We start from the raw sequence: 13,759 nt of genomic DNA, 5'->3' as shown, positions 1-13,759 counted from the left end.
ATTGTAATTTTTTCTTCTACTTCTAGATACAAAACCTCTTCAACTGAAAGTCATCCAACACACTTAGCGATGGCAAGGAGATGTCTTCCTCCTCTTCAGTCAAACAGTATTGAGTCAGTTATGTTAGGTAACCATTTAGAGATCAAATAAATTCTTCATTTCATATGTTCATATGTTAAGATAAGGTCTTTAGTTACGCGCGATAACGATATTGAAGCCATATTCGCAGTTAGCATATTTTGTTTATTTAGCGAAGAAGTCTTCTGTTCGTTTGACACAAATTTGTTTAAGTTTGAATTCTGTGTGCTTCAATTATTCATCATGTGATTGAAACTGAAAAGATTTAATAGGTTTTGACAGATGCAAATACGTTTAGAGTTAGCTGTTCTGTGAATAACTGAATTATCCACGGAATTATTCGTAAATGGTTAACTTCGTTAACAACAACACAGCATAAAGAAGACTCGACAGGCGTGATTAATTCTTTGTATGTTGCACCAAACGAAAGACCTATGTCTATTCTTGAATGCATACAAAAGACTGGCGAAAGCGAAAATACCTGTATATCCAAACAATTATAACTGAAATGACAGTTATTTGCCTGTTTAAGCGTTATACTTGCATGATGAAAAGCATGCTCTTCCTCATGACGTCATGATATATGCACAGTGTACAAACATCATGTTACCACCTCTGATATCTTAATGATACTTTTGCCATCATTTTTCCTGTCTAACAAGAAGAAAACATTCCGGGGGTTAGTGACCAATGTGACGAAAAAGAAAACAAATATTTGAGTGCCGGTGATGTTAAACTAGATTTCCAGCTTCCGAGTAATGGACCCATGACGTACTGGAAGGCTACTGTCACGTGTTCTGAACTATCTGTCACAGACGTTATTGCGAAGTCTGTATCAGGTGACAGATTATTTAAATAATATGTCAATTCCCTAATCTAAAGGTAGACTATGTCGCCAGAAATCACTATTCTATGTGTCGCTTCCATGTGTTACCTAATGTATTCCTTCTTTCATATTTTGCATTTAATGATGAACGAGCTGCACGACTCGTATAATTCGAGAAATAAGTATTTATCCAATGTCACTAAATATTTCATGATGATGACTTTACAATGGTTGTTGCAATGAAGTGTTACATTTTGCAATTTATAAATAATGTTAATTGGTTTTCATTACTTTAAGTATCTATAAGAATCTTGATTGGGAATGTTCGTGAATCATTTTACATGAATGTCTTTTGAACAGAATGCGCTCGCATGAGAGATCTTTTCAATTTTCGAGCAATAGCAAAGGCGATCATGACACTACCAAAACATGACAACATCGTAGAATTAATAGGGGCATGGTGAGTACAGATACATAAAGTGCCATACACATATTTAGGTAGTGTTCACCTGAGGCAACTATTCACTATATAAACATATGTTGATACACACCAAATTAAAGTACATTAGGTACTTGGATGTAATTAAAGTAAGTAGATACAGTAAGTGGAGATTCGGTCGTTGTCCTTTCAATTTTTGTAGTTATTGTAAACTGTATAATACTCTTTATTAGGTAAGTTGTAAGTGTCAAACAATCGTCATCATTTAATTGAAAATTCAAAGGGTTATTGTCCGTTTACGTCTAACATAGTGATACTAAACTTACGTTTACGCACATAGTTACTCTACTGTGAGAAAGACTGATGCTGATCGAAACTGACTCGTAGAGACAACAGGCTAGCAAACATTCAATAAGCTTTGAAGTAGATACAATTGTACCTAATCTAGAAAAGTGTGAATTGTGTTTTTTTATTGTCATCTTTAATTGTTGTGGCTATGCAGCAGCCAACAGCCTTACTTCAGATATCAATAGTAAAGTTTACAAATTCTGCAATTTGAATGAGCATAGTGTGAAGTTCGGAAACGTAATCGATGTGACTAAATATTAATTTAAGTCTAAGATTATATTATGTGAAAGCAATAATCATTTTTCGGATAATTACTGTATCTACTTTTTTTACCCATTGTAATGCCTTATTTTATTTACCAAGAGTACATTGAACGTGGAACACTAAAAGATTACATGTTAAGGCATTGCAAAACAAAGAATAATGACAATTCTGTTGAACTGGAAGTACCAGACCAGGAGAAAAACTTACAACTGACTCAATTTGCTGTTGATATTTGTGAAGGAATGTTCTTTCTCGCCCAGCAAAATGTAAGTAGTTGTTCCACTAGCTTTATTTGAATTCACTGGTAATTTTATTTTCTTAATAAGAAATCACTTCATCATCGAGCCACAAACTGTAAGGTTTGTCTTGATTACATGATTCACACGTCAGTATACAGTGCGTGTGGTTTGGTATATATCTTCTTCTAACAACGACACCACATATGTTTAATCACCGCATTGCACGTAACCATTAATTTATTATTTATTATTTTCTTTTTACTCTTGGTAAAGCAGTTTCGACATCCGGGACTCGCTGCAAGGAAAGTTCTTCTAACTCCTGCAGGGAAATGCAAGTTGTATGACTTTTGTCCTATTGACGTGGCAGTAGATTCAATAAATCAAATATTACAAAAGGTAAGTGAAAATAAGTTAACTTGTACAATATGGTGCCTTGTAGTTTAAAGGACGGTACTTGTTAATGTACTGAGAATAGCTTCTGCAAACTAAGAAAAGAACATAGAAACTCCAAAGGAATCTAACGAAACGTAAACAAAGAATGCCACATTAACTTACAAATGTCTCAAGTTACTCGTATTTATTATTTGTGTTTTTAACAATAATCTTCATAAAATACTTATTGTCTTGTAGAAAATTCCACCGACAGCATGATTGGCTCCAGAGACAATTTTCATTGGCCATTACGTGGAAAAGTCAGACGTCTGGAGTTTTGGTGTTGTCTTATGGGAAATCTATTCTCAAGGTTATAATTTCACCTATGAAAGTACATTTCCCTGCACGTATATATGTATATTTTACGTTATGACTCGTGCGTAGTTATTGAAATGAAACTATCAGTCCAAAACTACACCACGAATAAAACTAGACTAACTAGCATGGAATGGTCGTCGTGGCTAGTATAAGTGATGTTTTAAGTATTAAGAAACAATCGAATTTAAGTACTGAGTTAATTTCCTGCAGCAGTATATGACAGTAAGCGTTCATAAAGCACATGCAAGTAAACATTAACGACAGCATCATGCTGAAGAGCTGTCCTACATATCAACATATTATCTTAATTTATTTTTAGTTTGTGTGATTATTACAGAAAAGAAATATATGATTTGGAAATTGGTGAGAAAGGAAATTAAGAACATGTCTGAACGTTCTCTCATTAGGTGAAATTCCATACGGAGGACTAACGTGTGCAGAAATAGAAAGTAAATTGAGACAAAAACAGTACTGTGAACAACCCTTGACTTGTCCTGGAGGAATGTAAGTATTATTAACTTATTTAACTGCTTAACTAGTCGGTAATGTAACTGAAAACACTGAACAGAAATCCCTGAAATATGAATCTGCTTTTGGGATTATCGTAGGTTGTTACTTGCTATGAACTTTTTATTGAAAATATGAATCATTATAGACAGCAACTATGTTATCAATATGGAATCCTCTGGTAGATGAGCGCCCTTCATTTCGAACTCTACGGTCTACCCTGCATGCTTTCCTGAACGATATGACCAAGGTAAGACAAGTTTGAAATTATGTTTATAATTTGATATGTAATACCAATTAACTGACAAATGATGTCTTATTAAATATTGCGGCATTCGTATGTCAATAAAATAAAGCATCAGGTATAAACTGGTCTACTCATTTTATCTGATTTTAATTCATTATATTTTATATGTTCCTAGATTTGGAGAAAACGAATATGACAAGTCATCACTTACCGAATACACACAGAGAACACAGTTACTACTGTAAATCTTGAAGCTTTATACCAAAGTAAAAACTGGATCGTGCTGACAATCGGTGGCATGTTCTATGAGGATAAGAGTAAGAACTGAAAATATGTGTAATTCTAACAAGATCAATTGTTGGGATTTGTTGGATATACGCGTATCCGCAGTTCTTAGTGTAAACCTAACAGCATTTGCTACCGCTGGTCCAGATTTGTCAGCGCAATCCAGTTTTTACGGAGGTACAAAGGTTTAAGATTCAAATAGTTACTGTAATCTCTGTGAATCGGTTGGATCATTAACTTGAACATTCAAATAAATTCATTTACTGTTTAAGACAACGATGATGTAACTATACATTTTAACTTATCTTTATAAACTTTGTTGAAACGTTAGATATTTTGATGATGACATTTTCACATAATGTTCACGTTTTAGCCAAATGGTGATGATGATAATGATGGTGGGGATATTGCTGCAGATGAACCGAGATATGCGAGCTTGGAAAAGGATTCGTTAGGTGGTGACTACATTGAGCACCTAATATAAGCACTATTACTGAATATTGTCAAGTTAATCGATATCATTTATTATACCTGATCCATAGCTATAAATAAAACCATTTCGTCAGACACTGATGATATTCGAGACTTCATAAAACTTACGTCGTACGACCTACGTCATACTACCTACGTCACTACCTACGATTAAACATAAGCAAAGTTATAGCAGAACATGACTGAATATTAATATTTTTTAAGTGTTAAACGTAGTTCATTGTTACTTACGTACGCTTTCATCATTGCAAATCACCACACTCATGCACTTAATTAAGGAACGACAATACCAAATGTATTACATATATGATGACAATCTTGAAAAGTTGGGAAATTTTACCCAAGCTTTGGTACCCATGTAACCAACTAACGTTGCCTACAATTTAAGCCCCAGAACAAGATGCCGAGATTTTTGACCAAGTTATCTCTTTTTTTTTGCAAATAACATGGGTAAACTGCCTATAATTTGGTTTGATCCTTACGTACACAGTGTTGGGTATATTATTAGCCAACTGATTTTATTATATTAATTTAGCTGGAAATTTGTCCATTTCCTTATCGGGTTTACTCTCGTGGGATATTTAAAGACGAAATCCCTGTTTCAAACAGTCTTAACAACAAAACTTAATTGAAAACACCAATACTTATTGAATAAGATTTCACAAGAAGGTTGGAATTAAAGAGAGTTAAATAATAATGCGTAATCCTAATTTTTTAAATAAAATGCTTGCTAATCAGAATAGAAACCATATCTTATAGATATATTTTGACAGAACTGATAAAGAGCAGCCTACACTCTAAAAACAAAAGAGTGAATTTTCACTCGTTTGGAGTGAATTCTCACTCTTTCTGAGAGTGTAGTGAGTGATCACTCCATGAAGAGTGAAATTCACTCTTTCAAAAGAGTGAGAATGTTCACTCCTTCAAAGAGTGAGCTTTTCACTCTGAAAGAGTGGGCTTTTTCACTCTAGAAAGAGTGACAATCACTCTTTTAAAAGAGTGAATTTCACTCTTTAAAGAGTTAATGATATTTTACAGCTGATTTTGAGGGACGGGATTGATAGAATGAGTTTGAGACTCAATGGAAAGGCCCTATCCATTCACAGAAATATTGCTAAACAAGGATGCATCCAAAGATCAAGACAATGGAATGGGCTACTACGCTGACGATAAGACGATTTACTAGATTTAGACACTGTTAACAAACATAAAAAAGGACAAAGACAACAATTTATGGTACTAAATATATATTAAATAGTGAAAATGATACCAAGTTTCATATACAAACACAGAATGAAGCAAAATTACAAACATACAAAGGCACAAAAATATGCAATGAATGATTCACTCACCCCACTTGTATGTTCCTCTCATAAAAATGTGATTTTCTTATAATTAAAAAATAATTCTAGTTACGTCTATGAAACATGTACCAGAGTGTGCTGGCAATACCTCAAAAATGTTTTTGCAAATAACTCAATCTTACAATTTCAATTTGCAATATGCAAACATTTATCATTTTCGAACTCGTTTTGGCGTCTTTATAAATCTGTGAAAAATGTATGAAGAACAACAATCACACTGGGATACTACTGTTTATGACTGGTGAACCGATATTTTACAGCAAAATGGTTAATTCCTGACAGATAGTAATTAAACGCTCCATCCTATGTACATCTAAACCCGTCAACCCTCTGGGTGGCAACACTTTTAGGTTTACAATAGTAATTTATGCAAACATTTGAAAGGAAATTAACTCAGCACATACCACGTATTATTAATTCATATTAAGGCACTAGTAAATATATTTAAATAAAAAAAAATATCTAAATATTTTAACTATGGGAATTGGATCACAACAATTCAATTTGCTTTTTGAAAACAATACCCACCTAAAAGAATTTCATGTTATAGGGTACTCATAACAGAGTTTCAAAATTCAAAATAATGGTGGCGTCTGAAAACAGTCTAAGAGTGTCCAATTTTTAAACAGATGCATTTAGACCGGGAGCCCAGAGGGTTTGGTTAGCTGGGAAGGTAACCAATTGCCTTGTACGTCACAATGTTCACAGTGCATTCCTGTATATGAAACCAGACGACTGGCAAACCGGCTGTGGTGGGTGTGGCTGGGAGAGCAATTTTAAAGTCACCTAATAGCTAACCTAGATCAGCTTTCATGGTAACCACATCAAAGTAAGTACAATGTGTCAGGTACAGTATGGCCCCAAGAGCAACAAATGGCCATCGCCAGTAATTATTGGTGGTGGGGTACCCCTGCCAGTCATCAATAATTGACCCCTCACGGCTGACCTAGGTCAGCTCACGAGGTACCCAGTTGAAACCTACTGGAAAATGATGGTTAGGATTTCAGATACAAGGGATGGGCATTGCCAGTGATTTTTATTGGTGGGGTACCCCTGCCAGTAGACCCCCAAAATGCCCCTCCCCTCATTGACCTAGGTCAGCTCATGAAGTAACCAGTTAAAAAACTACTGGAAAATGATTGGCAGGACTCTATGTGTAAGGAATGGGCATTTCCAGTAATTTATATTGGTGGGGTACCCCTGCCAGAAGACCCCCAAAATGCCCCTCTCCCTCATTGACCTAGGTCAGCTCATGAAGTAACCAGTTGAAAACTACTGGAAAATGATTGGCAGGACTCTATAGGTAAGGGATGGGCATTTCCAGTAATTTATATTGGTGGGGTACCCCTGCCAGTAGACCCCCAAAATGCCCATCCCCTCATTGACCTAGGTGAGGTCATGAAGTAACCAGTTGAAACCTACTGGAAAATGATTGGCAGGACTCTATATGTAAGGGATGGGCATTTCCAGTAATTTATATTGATGGGCCACCACTGCCAGAGTCCGCCCCCCCCTTATTAACCTAGGTGAGCTTATGGTGTAACCAATTGAAAACTACTGGAAAATGATAGGTAGTACTCCAGATTTAAGGAGAGTCATTTCCAGTAATTTCCACTGGTGGGGTACCCCTATCCATTGTCCCAACATCTCCAACCACTGTCTCACATTATATTTTAGCTCACACCCCAAGACTCCCCGAAACACCCCAGATACAGTGTAACCACTCATAGGTGGCCTCAAATGACTGAATACAACCTGTGTGGTTATTCAGGAAGTATGTTCTTGACAGTCTACGTTCATTTCATTCAGCTGTTCTGAAGTGGTCCGTTCAAGTTACCGTAGCTTTACTAATGCCAAGGTGATTGTCTGATTGAAACACGTGGTCCATGCCAGTGTCACCAGCCTGTTTCCAGGGGTCAAGGAAAAATATATTAATCTGGTGAATGATTCACTGTTTGTGATTTTTGTTGCCATTCCAATTTCTTTTAGCATGGGGACATTTTTTGTGAAAAACCATAAAACAATAATCTACGACCTATGACCTGAAACTTGGTTTCTTTGAGAGGACTATATATAAACTCTGATCATTGACTTTGACCTCTCGATAACCGCTGTGAATAAAAAATTCCATGCCATGAAAGAAAGAAGTTATGACTTTTTATAACCCTCCCCTATGTCAGTATGTGTGATAACTTTATATGAAGACCTATTATTAGAGGTAAACTTTAATTTGTTCACTGTTTTTAGTACAATTGACAATTGGGACAATGGACAGGGGTACCCCACCAGTGGAAATTACTGGAAATGACTCTCCTTAAATCTGGAGTCCTACCTATCATTTTCCAGTAGGTTTCAACTGGTTACATCATGAGCTCACCTAGGTCAATGAGGGGGATAGGCATTTTGGGGGTCTACTGGCAGGGTTACCCAACTAATATACATTACTGGAAATGCCCATCCCTTACATATGAAGTGATACCTATCATTTTCCAGTAGGTTTCAACTGGTTACATCATGAGCTGACCTAGGTCAATGAGAGGGGGATGGGCATTTTGGGGGTCTACTGGCAGGAGTACCCCACTAATATAAATTACTGGAAATGCCCATCCCTTACATATATAGTCCTGCCAATCATTTTCCAGTAGTTTTCAACTGGTTACTTCATGAGCTGACCTAGGTCAATGAGAGGAGGGGCATTTTGGGGGTGTACTGGCAGGGGTACCCCACCAATAAAAATCACTGGCAATGCCCATCCCTTGTATCTGAAGTCCTAACCATCATTTTCCAGTAGGTTTCAATTGGTTACCTCGTGAGCTGACCTAGGTCAGCCGTGAGGGGTCAATTATTGATGACTGGCAGGGGTACCCCACCACCAATAATTACTGGCGATGGCCATTTGTTGCTCTTGGGGCCATACTGTACCTGACACATTGTACTTACTTTGATGTGGTTACCATGAAAGCTGATCTAGGTTAGCTATTAGGTGACTTTAAAATTGCTCTCCCAGCCACACCCACCACAGCCGGTTTGCCAGTCGTCTGGTTTCATATACAGGAATGCACTGTGAACATTGTGACGTACAAGGCAATTGGTTACCTTCCCAGCTAACCAAACCCTCTGGGCTCCCGCTCTAATTGGTACCATGCAAAGTAATAAAGATGAATGAAAAATATATCAAAATAGAAAGTTAGTCAAGTAGTCTAAATTTTGAGTTCATAATATGCTATTGAATAATTCCTTTACAAAGAATGTATCATTCATTAAAGGTTAAATTAAACCATTTAATTACTAACATAGCAGTACGTAATGAATAAAACATACCTTCATATGCTTCTTAAAACTATCAAACTTGTTAATAAAGAATAACCAAAGTTGGAATTTAAAGGTAAACAGAAAGGTCAAAGTTCCCATTCATACGGAAGTGCAGGGTTCGGTTTCTTCCGGAAGAAACCTATTTCTTCCGGGGACGTGGAAGAAACTGGAAGAAACCTGTTTCTTCCAGGTTTCTTCCAGTTTCTTCCGGAAGAAACTGGAAGAAACCGGAAGAAACTGTGAAAATTGGCTCTTAAGCAGCACAACCCACATACATGATAAAGAGACAAATAGTTTACCATCATCTGACTGAAATGCATACCATTGAAACCATCAAAATATGATATTTTTGTTTTGATTTTAATATTGGGTTGTTTTTCTACACCAAAAGATGTTTGCTTATAAATCACAATATTGAAGGACTACTTATCATCTCGCAACCCCCCCCCCCCCCCCATCAACCAGAATTGCATAACTGGCCATACTGTCTGAATGATTAACCTGGATTGGCCCATGAACTGAGGATTTAATACAATGAACACCAAGAAAATAGCCGAACAATATCTGTTAGATTTAGGCAACAGTTTAATTTCTGCAACTCCCTAAATTACAACTTGTAGTTAACAGGAGGACTTGTCATCCCAACAGCAAAAAGAACAAACATCCACAATTAAAGGCATGGAAGACTCGCCCCAAACGGCCCTCTGAAAAAGTTAACTTTCCGTTGCTTGCAAGTGACATTTTGTTCGTGTCGCTACAAAATGCAGACAGTACAGTAATGAAACGTGATACCTATTTATTTTTAGCTGGACCTGAGTTGTCCATCGCTGCATTGTTTGTATACACTGTGCTGTGGGTATTGACTGCAGCTGTATGTACTGACTATACTAGTGTATAATTACTGATGGTAGCAAGCTGTGTGTGTATTTTCTGCAATCGATGGTAGTGTTGAACACTTCTGTTACACCTAATTCAAAACTAGGTCAGATTACCGGCATTAGACGTTTCTTTTTGGGCGAGTCTTCACACCCTTTAAACACAGCTGGCCACGAGCCAGCCCTCATTTCACACTACAACTTCCAGTCGAATCTGTAACCCTCATGTCTTGAGTTCAATCTCCACAAAATATGGCCATAGTGGTCAATGAAATCGTAGTAATAAGTGTGCATTTTAGTAGGCCTACACTAGTTTCCAGGGAACACTTGCCCTCCACTCAGAAACTAGTTTTTATCTAAGAACTGGGCTATAATCAGGACCATTCTGGTCTGCAAAATATTGCTTGCCCATAGTTGTTCCCTGAATTGTCCGATGCTAGTAGCCTAATACTATATTGTGTACAGTATATGCCGGAAGCAGGTCATGTGCTCCAAACTTAGATATAGACTACCTAGATGACACTATAGTGTTTCTTGTCCATTTATTACATAGTTAGAAATCATTGCAGGTTGTTATGAAACTATATCAACAGTTTTTCCCCAAAATATGAGTTTCTTCCATTTTGTCCGGAAGAAACTGGAAGAAACCTATTTCTTCCGGGTGGAAAAAACCGCGGTTTATTCCGCGGTTTTTTCCACCCCCGGAAGAAACCTGCGAACCCTGCAGAAGTGTATGAAATTCTGAGTAAGATGGTCTCTGAAAAAGTCAAAATAGCAGCTGCACTTTTCAAGTAATATCCACTTTAATTTTAAGCTGACAAAATTTGATAGCAAAATGTCATAACTTCAGTTGAAATATCATAAACCACCCCCCCAAAAAAAGTATATATATATATATATATATATATACTTTACTTTTATTTTTTTTTTCTTGGGGGGGGTTATGATATTTCAACTGAAGTAATAGCTACCTGTCTACATACCTTTAATCTTTGAATCTATGAATGCTCACACATTTGCCAGAGAAACATTCAGAGACCTAACTTTTGGACTTACCTTATCTGGTCTTACTATGCACCTTAAATATTAGCCCTTCAAAAATATAATTGTAAAATGTTGTTAATGGAATGGCAAAATGAATATTAAAACAAATGAAATTTAAAAATCCTGCCAATTGCAACTGTGATGGAGTCCCAAACTGGTGAGCTTGTTGAATCAAAACGAATTGGGTTGGCCTCCTGTCTGGACCTTGGCCCAGCAGAAAAGGTTGGGTACACTTCAGGGGCTTCTCCTTAACAAATTGGCCAACGTTGGTGCACACAGCCTACCTGAAACGACAAAGTTATTTCAAATCATTATTACCCAGTTAAAAATGTGTGGTTATGGATATAATGGAGAGATTTTTTTAGTTTATAATTCTGTGGTACACTTTAGTTGACAAAATAACGTCTTTACATCACTATCAATTTTGTCTATTAAAAACTATCCAACAGTTGAAGCAGGAAGGGTAATAACCTTTACACCAAACACAACAAATGGTCCTTACCTTTGGTACTGCACTACAGAACAATACACTGTGTGTAGTCATATATAACGCTCTTATGATATTCCCTTTTAGGGGTTAGAAGTTCAATCAATCTTTTGGCATAAGTTTCTCTCTCTGCTGCATAGGACCATTAACATCCCTGTTGTAAGCAATCATTCAGATTTTCCAACACAGTTGATAGATTAATTCTATTTTCTGTCCATATTAATTTTGTATTCCCTTGTGAATTAAATAGTGAAAGGGGATACATCTTTGTCGTATAATTAACTGGTAAAGGGCAACGTTGTTAATTATTGATATTCCTTTCAGACCCTGACTGGTTTTCTACATTATTACTCATTGCTGTCTGTACTATGAATGAAGTTACTTAACATCACAGATAGTACCCATCTTAAAGTAGATGAATCTTGTGTTTGCTTTGGAGGGTGTTTCATTTGCTATGTCCATACACTGTGTATAGGCATTTGTAACTCTCTTCGGATATTCGCTTTTAAGGGGTTAGAAGGTCATGCAATCTTTTGGCATAAGTTTCTTTCTCAGCTGCGTAGGACCATAAACATACCTGAATTGTAATCAATCATTCGGATAATCCAACACAGTTCAAGTTTAATTGTATTTTCTGTCCATATTTGCATTCCCTTGTGAAATAAATAGTGAAAGTGGTTCAACTTTGTTGTATTAACTGGTAAAAGGCAATGTTGTTTAAAATTGGTATTCCTTTAAGGCTCTGACTGGTTTTCTACAGTATTACTCATTGCTGTTTGTACTGTAAATGCTATTTAACCTTAATGCCATGTAGTATTTTTCTCCCGTATATTGAGGTTAAATTGATATAGACCTAGTGAACTTTGTAAAGAGGGACATACATATATATTATTAGCTATTGCTATTCATGATAGTTATGATTGAACATTGCAATTGTTTGTCGTCCGAAGTTGATTGTTTCTACTATTATTTTGTAATTTTCTTTCAGGAAATTTCCCCTTATTCCGAATTTTCCACCTGTGAATAATTGTATCCAAAAACAACCTGGTAATTCTGCTGTCTCTGTTTCAGTTTGTGACGTTACATCTTGATACGTGAAATAACAAAGAATCATAAAGGAAAACGTTCATTAAGAAAAAACAATTCCTGGACCTTAGCTGCATTAACTTCTGGCCCATTACTCATAGGCCTAACATTAGCCTTAGGCATAGGCCTTACCTCCGAACACAGGCACTCGTAACGTTATGTAGGCGTGTTTATATACTAGACACCTACATAACGTTACGAGTGCCTGTGCCTCCAAACAACTAGCCAATGTGTTAATGTGTATGGTACCAAGCCTAATGTTAAATGTTTCCGCTACACTGTTAAGCGTAACGTTTAAGAGCCTAGCCAATCGACTGTAGGCAACGACGACCTGCGGCCATGGCAACCTTCTAAATTCTATATAATTTCACGTTCTTTCAACATTTGCTTGTTAACCTTACCTCCAAACAACTGAATACCATCACGTCCAAATCCGCTTTCTTCAAGCCACTGCGAAACTGACATGTTTTAAGATGTAAAACGACAAGAACGAGCGAAGGCAAACGAGTAAAAACATGGCGTAACTACAAATATTTCTGTATTCGAAGAAACGCGTACTGACTGATTGGTTGATCCTTCACTCCAAAGTAAGAGTGAGCGTTCTTAGCATTTGATTGGCTCATTTCTTCACTCCTTTGTAAAGAGTGAATATTAAGTACTTTAGCTTTGAAATACGAAGATTTCTGTTGTCTAATGGAGTGAATTTCCGCTCCTTTGGAGTTAAATTTTTTTCACTCCGTGAAAAGAGTGAAAAGTTCACTCTTTTGTTTTTAGAGTGTACTCAGCAAGTATGAATGGCCAATTAATATTATGTTAATTAATATGAAATTAACTTGAGTACTTTCAAGTGTTATGTATTTCGCTCTATCTCTCTCCTCTGTAATGACATGGAATTTAATTAACTAATAGCAGGCCGGTTGAGATCTCCTAGGTATCTCTTCGTGTTATTTTAATATTTAGATGAATAGATAGAAGTTGTTCTTTATTAATTTTGAAGTGTAATAAGGAAAAATTGTATATATACTCAAAGCTGACATTGCAGATGCCTCTTCAAATTGTTTCATTTTGATAGAAGATAGTTTGATTTTGTAAGAGTAAATGTTAGATATTGAATGA

The 13,759-nt window shown here is 36.4% G+C and overlaps 1 long non-coding RNA gene across 2 annotated transcripts; it reads left to right on the top strand.

Moving 5' to 3' along the window:
- Positions 1-2,085: 2,085 nt before the first annotated feature.
- On the top strand, positions 2,086-5,263 carry LOC139982632 (uncharacterized). 2 transcript variants are annotated; one of them, XR_011798219.1, is made up of 6 exons: positions 2,086-2,221; positions 2,471-2,590; positions 2,825-2,936; positions 3,352-3,448; positions 3,637-3,701; positions 4,357-5,263. It is a non-coding gene; the product is annotated as an uncharacterized lncRNA (long non-coding RNA). The 2 variants fall into 2 exon arrangements; XR_011798218.1 differs by having other exon boundaries at positions 3,600-3,701.
- The last annotated feature ends 8,496 nt before the right edge of the window (positions 5,264-13,759 follow it).

This window comes from Apostichopus japonicus, chromosome 16 (genome assembly GCF_037975245.1).
Source record: "Apostichopus japonicus isolate 1M-3 chromosome 16, ASM3797524v1, whole genome shotgun sequence".
In the NCBI taxonomy this organism is placed as follows: domain Eukaryota; kingdom Metazoa; phylum Echinodermata; class Holothuroidea; order Aspidochirotida; family Stichopodidae; genus Apostichopus; species Apostichopus japonicus.
The sequence above is the reverse complement of the archived record's forward strand: the minus strand, read 5'-3'. Positions and strand labels throughout refer to the sequence as shown.